We start from the raw sequence: 10,692 nt of genomic DNA, 5'->3' as shown, positions 1-10,692 counted from the left end.
TTTTTCAGTTTTTTATTTATCAGGAACTAATATATAAATAAACTGATATTTGATAGTGGATTAAATAAATTTGTCAATTTTTTTAAAAAAAACAAATAAATAAAAATCAGGCCTAATAAATTATGCAAATTAATGGGCTATTTGGGCTTTAAGTATTTTAATTTTTATCCTTTTTTTCTCATTTTAGGATTATGATTATAATTCTTTTTATCGTTAAAGGAAACCCTAATTAGCAAACCCTCGATTAATTCACCATCTTTCTCACAATTCAACAGTGCAGCAGTCCGCAACCAATTCTCACCATTCCCATCTCCTCTCCTCAAGGTCATTTTCTTTTTCTTTATTTTATGAGCTCTATTTTTTTATATATGTTTTCTTCATATTTTATCAATTTTTGCGGTTTAGATTTTTATATCTATTTATCATTAATTAGATCATTCTACTGTGAATAATTAGGGCAGTCGACAATCCAAATAAAATCTACAAATAAATATATGTTTTAAACAGAAAAAATATTAAAACACAAACGGAAGGTGAGAATTTGAATTCGCGCAACTTCGGATTAGTTTGGATTCATTGTGTTTTGAAGATTATAATCAAATTTTTCTAGAATAATTTATGGGATTGAGCTTTTTTTTTTTAAAAAATTGTTTCTTGAGTGATTATTTGGAGATCATTTATGGGATAAATTTTTCTTGTTTGATTTTACAATTTCTTTCTTTCTTAGGAATCATACAAAGAAACTAACTTGTAGACTTGTTGTCATCATTCTTTTTTCAAACAATGAGAATTTGATTTCCCACTTTACTACGTGCTACCATGCAAAATTTCTAATGTAACACAAAAATCTTGTATTATTTGCTAAAATATATTGGAAACTAATACAAACTCGACGCTTATACTATATTTTGTATTGTGCGTAAATTAATGGATTCAATGTACTATTGTACTTTATATATTTTCCGAAAAATTTCATGCTACACTTCAATTATATATTATATAACAATGATCTCATAAAGATTTACTTGCCAAATAATAAAAGTTATGGCCTATGGGTCAACTATATAATGTAGCAGAAAATATATCACGAAGCGGAGCAAAGGATTTTCTTCTATAAAAATACGAGGGACGCATATAATCTATGGTGTTTGAGACGTAGGCGGGAGATAACTCATTCATATAGTATAGTATCTACCTTTTGTACCTCACTAACATGGCTGCTACTATAATTCTCCCAGATATCTTTTCTGAATGAGCCAAAACTCATATATCTGGAAGTAGATTTAAGAGAGGATACATCCACATTGAGAAGATACACCAATATAGCGTAGCGAATTCGTTACTATCATAATATTTGTGGTGATTAATGATGGAACGTTGAATATCGCGAGTCATTTAGGGCGATTATGTATGTAACAAGTTTCGGATGAAATCTTTTCATATACAATGTGCCATATTTTATGCAATGCTTATCAGATTTAGAAAATGATTACTTCTTATCAAGTTATTGCCCAAATTTGTTATCCACAGTGGTTGCAGTACTTCTTTCCTCAATTCTATTCAGTTCTGAGCAAATATAGTTTATTCCGTACGTTTGATTCTCATATTCCAACATTTTCATAAGAAATACAGCCTCTTTGATCAGAATTTAGGACTCGGGTAAGACAAATTTGCATAAAATTTATAAACATATTATTTCATTTACAGTGAACTTTCTTGCATGGATGACATAATAGACTCCATCGACAACTCATATCAAGAGTTTGTCGAGGAAATAAGCAATTTCTTGGAAGCTAAACAAAGTTGTGAAGGGCAGCCCAAAAGCCTGGCTAGCGACTCTTGTCTCGAAAGCTTGGCGCATAAATGGGAAGCCTTCAAGCACGCCTGCGACCAGGGGGAGGAGTTTGTAAATTATGAAAAGCAGAGAATTGCATGCAAAAGCTCTGTAGACAATGCTATTGCTGAGAGCATCGATGGCTGTGAATTCGTCGAGGATGATTCTACGACTACTTTTGAAGAGCCTAAAGTTGTCGAATATGATGATGATAATAATGATAACGATAACTCAGCTGAAGAATCTTTTGAGCGATTTTTTAGTTAAAGTATTTGGATAAAGTAATCTCTAAAAATGTTACAGTCCTAAGGATTTTTTTATTCGTATTTTACGAGTTATGTTTGTGATATAATAAAATATATCGTAGATATTATTTATTTATAAGATATTAAAATAAGATGTCGAAAAATACGTGAGGATGACTCAATTTTTATATGAGACGTCGAATTTTCGAAAACCCGACTCATCCGTGCCACCTTAATATAATCAGCATCGTATGGAATTCGATCACTACCTAAAGAACTCGCCAATATTATTATCCATAGGAATTCACAGGGACGTGAAAAATTATTTAATAACTAATAATGACGTGTTCAGTGCTGATTGGATATCAGCTATCAAACGTGTACTGGGCCATTTGTGGCCCAAAACCTGAACTTTAATGGGTCTGTATGGGGCTGAGATGAGAGGTGAACCAGATAAATGGAGCCCATCATTTCAAAGGCCCAAAGAGATTCATGTGTCGAAATAAAAAATGCATTAACTAATGACGTGTTCTGTTCTGATTGGTTATCAGCTCTCTCTCTCTCTCACGCACACGCACTACCAACGCCTAGGCACATTTAAAACTCGCGCAACTGGAGTCATCCAATGCCGATGTTCTTGAACTAAGCCAGAATTTTCGGTGGAGTTTCCTCTCATCTCCCTTTGATTTCTCTGGGAAGTGTACTACTTTGGATTCAAGCAACAGGAAATTTTAGGTGAGCTCTTGTTTTTTTCATAATCATTTGTGGTTGATTAATTTGCTAGGTGCAGTTTCAGCGACTTTATGGCTTGTTTCAGTGAAATTTATCGATGAAAAATGTCGTCTTTCAGTTAGAATCGACCTATTTCAAGCGGCTCTTTTTTGTTCCTCTGAACAGATATGCTGAAGGTTGACTTCGTTCGTTTGGTCGTGTTTCTTCGGTGGATTGAATCAGTGTTAGTGATTATTTGTGTTTTTTTAATTACTGCATATTTGATTTTATCTTTAGCTGTTGAATAATTTAGTGTCTACTGTTTCTGCTTGTGACTTTGGATTTTTTGTGACGGAATTTGTTGTCGACTAAACTTGCAGGTTGGGGTATTTGCAGAATATTGGACTTAGGGAATGAAATGCAGAAGGTATGCGTCCGTATTGGCTCGGTGAGTATTAGCCAACATAAAGCTTAGACAGTTAATTATTAGTTAATATAGCAGTTAAGTGGTTGTTAGTCGGTTAGTAAGTGTAGGAGTAAAATAGCCATGCAAATATTCATGTACAAAACACTTGTTCATTATTCTTTCTTTCAGTAAGGAAAATAAGGAAATGTTCTCCATCTCTTTTCCTTCAACTCTCACTCAATATGGTATCAGAGCAAACCGCTCAGTCCTTAATTGAAGATCTCCGATCAAATCAGAGTGATCGCCGCTCGCATACTCCGACAATCTGATTGAATTCATCTCGCTTGAGTCCATCGATTCAAAGTCATAATTCAATCGACTAATCGTTCATTTTGCTTGAGTTTCTTCTGCAATGGTACAAGCGATCACTCATTCTGATGATACCTCAAGTCCCTACTACATACATCACTCCGACAGTCCAGGACTCGTTCTCGTCTCGCAACTACTGACCGGAGATAACTTTGCCTCCTGGTATCGAGCTATGGTTATAGCTCTTTCTATAAAAAATAAGCTGGGGTTTGTGGATGGATCAGTTCTCAAGCCTGATAATTCTGATCCAAGCTTGTTGACTTCATGGAAGAGAAACAACAATATGGTGATCTCGTGGATACTCAATTCCGTTTCAAAGGAACTATCAGCAAGCATTATTTTTGTGGAATCAGCCTTGGAAATTGGCAAGAGCTCAAGGATCGATTTCAGCAGAGCAATGGCCTGAGAATTTTTCAACTAAGGCGTGAATTGATCAATCATCGTCAGGGCCAAACGTTTGTAAGCTTATACTTCACTAAGCTTAAAACTATTTGGGAAGAACTCAACAATTTCAGACCTCAATGTGTTTGTGGAAGCTGTTGTGAAGGGATTAGGAAACTAGAATTGCATCATCAGATGGATTATGTGCTAGCATTTTTTATGGGACTCAATGAGTCTTTCTCCCAAGTAAGAAGTCAGATTCTATTGATTGATCCCCTGCCTCCGATCAACAAAGTCTTCCGATCAACAAAGTCTTCTCTATGATCATTCAAGAAGAGAGGCAACGCCAAATTGGTTCACAAGTTACACCCACATATTCGACGGATGGGATGACATTTGCAATCAAGGGAGAACCAACAAAATTCTCAAGTGGAGAACCAACAAAATTCTCAGCTGATAGCATGGGGTCTGTGGCCAAAGGTAAACCCCGCCTCAATTTCAGGAGCTATCCGAAAGAACACCTTTTCTGCACCGCATGTAACATACATGGTCACACTCTGGATACCTGTTACAAGATACATGGTTATCCAACGGGGTTTAAGTCAAAGCCTCGACATCAGTTTTCAACCCAAAATCATCAGTTTCATCAAGTTTCAGGCACATCAGCCTCTGAGGCAGAAACCAATGTCACTGGCAATAACAATGGACAATTCTTCCAAAGCCTGAACAAGGATCAATATGGTCAACTCATGACCATGTTTGCCAATCATCTGTCCTCTACCATGACAAGGCCACATGATTCATCTAACAGATCACATTCTTCAGGTACATGTCTTTCCATCTCTGTACCACATTCCCTAATGTCTTCGTCCAGTTGGATAATGGATTCGGGAGCCTCAAGACATATCTGTTCAAATCCTAAAGAGTTTATCTGTATGAGACCTATACAGAATTCTGTTGTTACTTTACCAAACCATACACATGTTAGTGTTGCGTTATGTGGCGATGTCAAGATAAATGATACCCTGATTATTCGAGATGTATTATTCGTTCCAGAATTCAAGTTCAATTTGTTTTCTGTGGGTTCATTCATTGCACATAATGAGGTGGTTATAAGTTTCTTCCATGACCAGTTTGTGATCCAGGATATCAGTCTCAAGAAGATGATTGGGAAGGGTAGACGAGTGGAGAATCTATATGTTTTAGAAGCAGCCAGGGCCTCTGAATTTCCCACAAACACGGTTTCAGTTCAAGAATGGCACAATCGCCTAGGACATCCTTCCAACAAGATTTTGGAATGCTTACAAAGTCGACTTAATTGTCAAAAGGTTACATTGGACAATATTAAACCATACTATATTTGTCCTTTAGCTAAAAAAAGAAGGTTATCTTTTGTTTCGAACCATCATATGACTTCATCTCCTTTTGATTTGATACATTGTGATATTTGGGGACCTTTTAATGCCTCCACCATACATAATCCACGATATTTTCTCAGTCTTGTGGTTGATTGCACAGGTTTTACTTGGTTGTTCCTCATGCAAACCAAGTCTGATGCATCACTATTTTTTCACGGTTTCATACTATGGTGGAGACTCAGTTTGATAGTAAAATTAAGGCCATTAGGTCTGACAATGCTCCAGAATTGGCATTCACAGATCTAGTTCACACGAAGGGAATGATACACCAATTCTCTTGTGTGCAAAGACCAAAACAAAATTCGGTAGTTGAAAGAAAACATCAGCACCTACTGAATGTGGTGAGATCTTTGTATTTTCAGTCGAAAGTTCCCATCAGATTTTGGGGAGAATGTGTTCTAACAACAACATTCTTGATTAATCGAACTCCTTCTCCATGGCTTAAACACAAGACTCCTTATGAGCTCTTATACAAGAACACATTTGATTACTCAATCCTCAAGGTGTTTGGTTGTCTGGGTTTTGCTTCCACGCTCCATGCGTCTAGACACAAGTTCCAACCACGAGCAAGGACGTGTGTCTTTCTGGGCTATCCTCCCGGAATGATGGGGGTAATAAGATGTATGATATCCACACTTCAGAGATTTTTGTGTCAAGAGATGTGATGTTCCATGAGAACATCTTCCCTTTCCATTCGAGTGACACATCAGAACCTTTGGTAGATGTATTCATTGACCTTGTGCTGCCCAAACTAGTGCTTGAAGACATTCCCCCATTCGATGGTCCACCTCAGAATGCTCCAAATATAAATATATCTGAGGATCCTCAAATCTCTACAGCTGAGAATCTTCCCATCCAATCTGAGTCTCAATCCCCACAAGCTAATGCACAGGTTCGAACTTCTTCCAGGATTCCTCAGCCCCCGTCATACCTTCGAGACTATCACTGTAATCTGTTGATGCAAACTCCACATTCTGAGTCCTCAGTTCCATACCCTTTAAGCAATCATCTATCATACAACCTTCTGTCACAGCAGCATAAAGCCTTTTCACTCGATGTTTCTGCACAATTCGAACCAAAGTTTTATCATGAGGCTGTGCAATGTCCTCAGTGGAGAAATGCTATGAAGGATGAACTATTGGTCCTAGAAGACAATTTTACATGGTCCGTTGTACCACTACCTCAGGGCAAACATACCATTGGATGCCGTTGGGTTTTCAAAACCAAGTATGCACCCAATGGATCGGTTGACCGTTACAAAGCTCGTCTAGTGGCAAAAAGATACACTCAACAAGAGGGTGTTGATTTCTTTGAAACATTTTCACTCGTTGCAAAACTTGCTACTGTCAAGATTTTTCTTGCCCTTGTTGCTGTCAATAATTGGCACTTGGTATAGCTCGATGTTAATAATGCGTTTCTCAATGGTGATTTATTTGAAGAAGTATATATGGATTTGCCACTAGGCTATGCAAAGGCACCAGATTCAAAGTTTGTTCCTAATCCCTTGGTCTGCAAACTTAATAAATTCTTATATGACCTCAAACAAGCCTCTCGACAGTGGTATTCGAAGTTCTCTCACTCTCTACTTAACTTTGGATTCACTCAATCCAAATCAGATTACACTTTGTTCACCAAAGGAGCAGACTCCTCTTTCATCGCATTGCTAGTGTATGTCGATGATATCATCATAGTTGGCCCATCTCAGCATGTCATAAATTCTCTCAAAACATTTCTCAAAACTCAATTTAAATTGAAGGACTTAGGCCCCCTAAAATACTTTCTAGGCTTGGAGATCGCTCGTTCCAAGGAAGGAATCTCCCTTGGTCAACGTCAGTACATGCTGCAACTCTTGGAAGACAATGGTTTTCTCGCTGGCAGGCCTACAAATACTCCCATGGATCCAACTATGCATCTGTCTGCTGGTCAAGGAGACTTACTTGCCGATGATGCGATTTATAGACGTCTCATTGGTCGTCTTTTGTACCTCACCATCTCACGTCCTGATATCACATATGTTGTCCATAAGTTGAGTCAGTTTGTTGCTCAACCTCGTTCCGCACATTTGACAGCCGCTCACCACTTACTCAGGTACCTTAAGTCATCTCCTGGCCAAGGAATCTTCTTTTCTGCTTCTTCATCAATTCAAATTAAGGCTTTTTCGGATGCTGATTGGGCATCCTGCCCTGATACTCGACGCTCCGTCACAGGCTTCTGCGTTTTTCTTGGTGATTCTTTTGTATCTTGGAAGGCTAAAAGCCAGACCACCACTTCTCGATCTTCAGCTGAAGCCGAATACCGAGCACTGGAAAGAACCACCAGTGAACTAGTTTGGATATTGCAGTTATTAAAAGATTTTCATGTTACTTTATCTTCTCCCGCCACCATTTTTTGTGACAACCATGCTACCATCCACATTGCTAATAATCCAATATTCCATGAACGCACCGAACACATTGAAATCGATTGTCATTTTGTGCTGGAAAAGATAGGTGCTGGGGTAATCAAACTTCTTCTTGTACGATCGCATTTACAGCTCGCCGACATGTTCACGAAACCACTTCCTTTTTCTTCATTGGCTGCTCTCATGTCCAAGATGGCATTCATAGACATATATCGTCCATCTTGAAGGGGCGTATTAGCTAACATAAAGCTTAGACAGTTAATTATTAGTTAATATAGCAGTTAAGAGGTTGTTAGTTGGTTAGTAAGTGTAGGAGTAAAATAGCCATGTAAATATTCATGTACAAAACACTTGTTCATTATTCTTTCTTTCAGTAAGGAAAATAAGGAAATGTTCTCCATCTCTTTTCCTTCAACTCTCGCTCATTAGTGAGTTTGTGCATATCTTAGTTCTTTTCGAATGGTATGGATGGTACAATTGTTGCTCGATGGGTGTTCGTTTTTCAAGTTTACTTTACGTTTTAGGTGGGGTTGCATTGAAATTTAACAAAAAATTCCATCAAAATTGACGAGGTGCTTCCCACATTGCATTTGCTGTTTCATATGATGATCTGATCTTTAATGTCCACGAATAATAAAAAATTCAGCCATGCGCAATCCTACTAATTCTAATAGTAGATTCTCTTGAGAAGAATATCGGTTAACTTTTCATAAGTCGAACTTTGTAGAGAGACCTAATGCATAATGAGTAACGAATCATGCATCTGATTTTATTTCTGGTCGTTAGTGGAACTTGTTAAGATTGGAATTTGGACCTAACTTATCCCAAAAACTAGCTCAAGGGGGAGGATTGTCCAAATCTATATATGCAACTCTCAGGTATTTTATCCAACAGATGTAGGGACAATTAACACACCCCTCACGCCCAGCAATGAACATCCGGAGCGTGGAGTTTACAAATGACCCAACTATGGGCAGAACGGATGGTCTAACTATAGGCAGAACGGATGGTCTAACTATAAGCAGTCTAACACATAACGGTGGAACCTAAGCTCTAATACCATGTTAAGATTGAAACTTGGACCTAACTCAACCCCAAAAGCTAGCTCAAGGGAGGAGGATTGTCAAAGTCCATATATACAACTTCCAGGTATTTTATCCAACCGATGTAGGACAACTAACAGAACTATGCGTTAATGTGATATAAAAGGCTTGTCACACGCAAGAGAAATAAATTCCTGAATGCAATCAACTTTAATGTATCAGTATGTTAAAAAATCTCCAATTTTTTTTCAAAAAATATTTGTGGTATTTATCAGATCTAAAATTCTAACAGTGTGGCCATATCGGGCTTCGTTTTCTCTGGCTCATTATGCATCTGAACGTGAGTATATGGTACTTCTTGTTGAGTCTGGTCAACGCACTTGAGAGTTTCCTTATCTCCAGTGGCTTCCTGAGGAGTTATAGAGATCTTGACATCAATAAATTTCAGTACCTGTCAGTTGTTATAGATAGTGAAGAAGCCGCTCGCACTACAAGTTCTTCACCTATTGAGGTGGCTTGAAGCTATTGAAATAAAGAAAGTGTGTCTATATGATACAGAAGGTAAGATCCCTGCTATAAATTAATCCATGATGGTGTATTGCTAACATTTTGTTGACCTTAGAGCATCGTGATTACAAATCCTTTCATGCTGTAGGAGTGCTGAAGAAATCTAAAGAAGCCCTCACTCTGTGTTTGAAAAGTGAAAAGATCTCCAAGGTGCTGCCTGACACGAAGATAGTTTGTAGTTTTTCTGTCTCTTAAATCCCACTGACATTGCCCTCTAAATCAATCATCCTTCACAGGAAACTACGAGTTGGAAGTCATTTCTTTTCAGATGGGAAACATGCAATTGACAGAGCAGCAAATTTTCTTCTAGAGAAGCATAATTCCGGTACGATAAGCCAAATTTGACGGAATCTGATATGACCGTTGCTCTTGGAGTGATAGGTTTGTTTGCTTGCCTCTGTGTTTCACCAATTCCATGTTTTCTGATTTATCATCTTTTTCAAAAAAAACATGCCAGTATTTTGGTGAAATCAGGTTATGGAGAACCAGAACCTGATCTCATGTTGATTTATGGGCCTGCAAGATGTCACCTGGGATTTCCCGCTTGGAGAATTCGTTATGCTGAGATGGTGTGAGTATTAAAATCACTCTTCAAACTAATTTTCGCACCCTTTTACTATTGCTTGGGGAAAATTAGAAGTGCATCTTCCATGTTATATACATGTCATTACTATCTCTTGCAGCAGCCAAAGCAAACCTCTACTAAACCTGGACGGTTGATTTGTTCTGTTGAGTCTCTCCTTTTAGTCTTGACTAAATATTCAGTTCTCGAACACTGGACTTTGTACTGTGTTGTTTGATTGCAGATACATGGGACCACTGAAGTCTATGAAATTTGGTTCCCTCGTAAAAGCCATTTATAGGTTCACAAGGGTCCGTCAAAACTACGGTATGCGCACACATGCATTTCAAGTCTGTGGATTTTAATGAACATTGTTATACTCGTGCTTACTCCACTCCAAGTAGAAACTAGCAACGATCATAGATAATGAATTATTGGACCAACTTTTGGTTGCAAAAGAAAAATGAGGGCGACTAATTTCTTGAAGCCATGCCATAGGCTTCTTTCAACTTTGAGCTTTCTGGATTCTGGAATACATTTATAAACTTTTCGTGTTATGGTTTTTATCATTCGAGAGGTGAACAAGTTTATTTTCTGAATTTATTATTCTTAAGAGTAGGTCTCTTGTGAGACGGTCTCACGAATCTTTATCTGTGAGACGGGTCAATCATACCTAAATCCACAATAAAAAGTAATATTCTTAGCATAAAAAATAATAATGTTTCATGGATGACCCAAATAAGAGATCCGTCTCA

At 37.7% G+C, this 10,692-nt stretch overlaps 1 long non-coding RNA gene and 1 pseudogene across 1 annotated transcript; both read left to right on the top strand.

Annotated features, from left to right (window-relative positions):
• Window positions 1-212: 212 nt before the first annotated feature.
• Window positions 213-2,163, top strand: LOC142541822 (uncharacterized). The gene is made up of 2 exons (XR_012819464.1): window positions 213-324; window positions 1,708-2,163. It is a non-coding gene; the product is annotated as an uncharacterized LOC142541822 (long non-coding RNA).
• A 515-nt stretch (window positions 2,164-2,678) lies between these two features.
• Window positions 2,679-10,692, top strand: LOC142541810 (uncharacterized; annotated as a pseudogene).

The sequence above is a fragment of the Primulina tabacum genome, chromosome 1 (genome assembly GCF_025594145.1).
Source record: "Primulina tabacum isolate GXHZ01 chromosome 1, ASM2559414v2, whole genome shotgun sequence".
NCBI lineage: Eukaryota > Viridiplantae > Streptophyta > Magnoliopsida > Lamiales > Gesneriaceae > Primulina > Primulina tabacum.
This window is presented reverse-complemented; position numbering and strand designations above follow the sequence as displayed.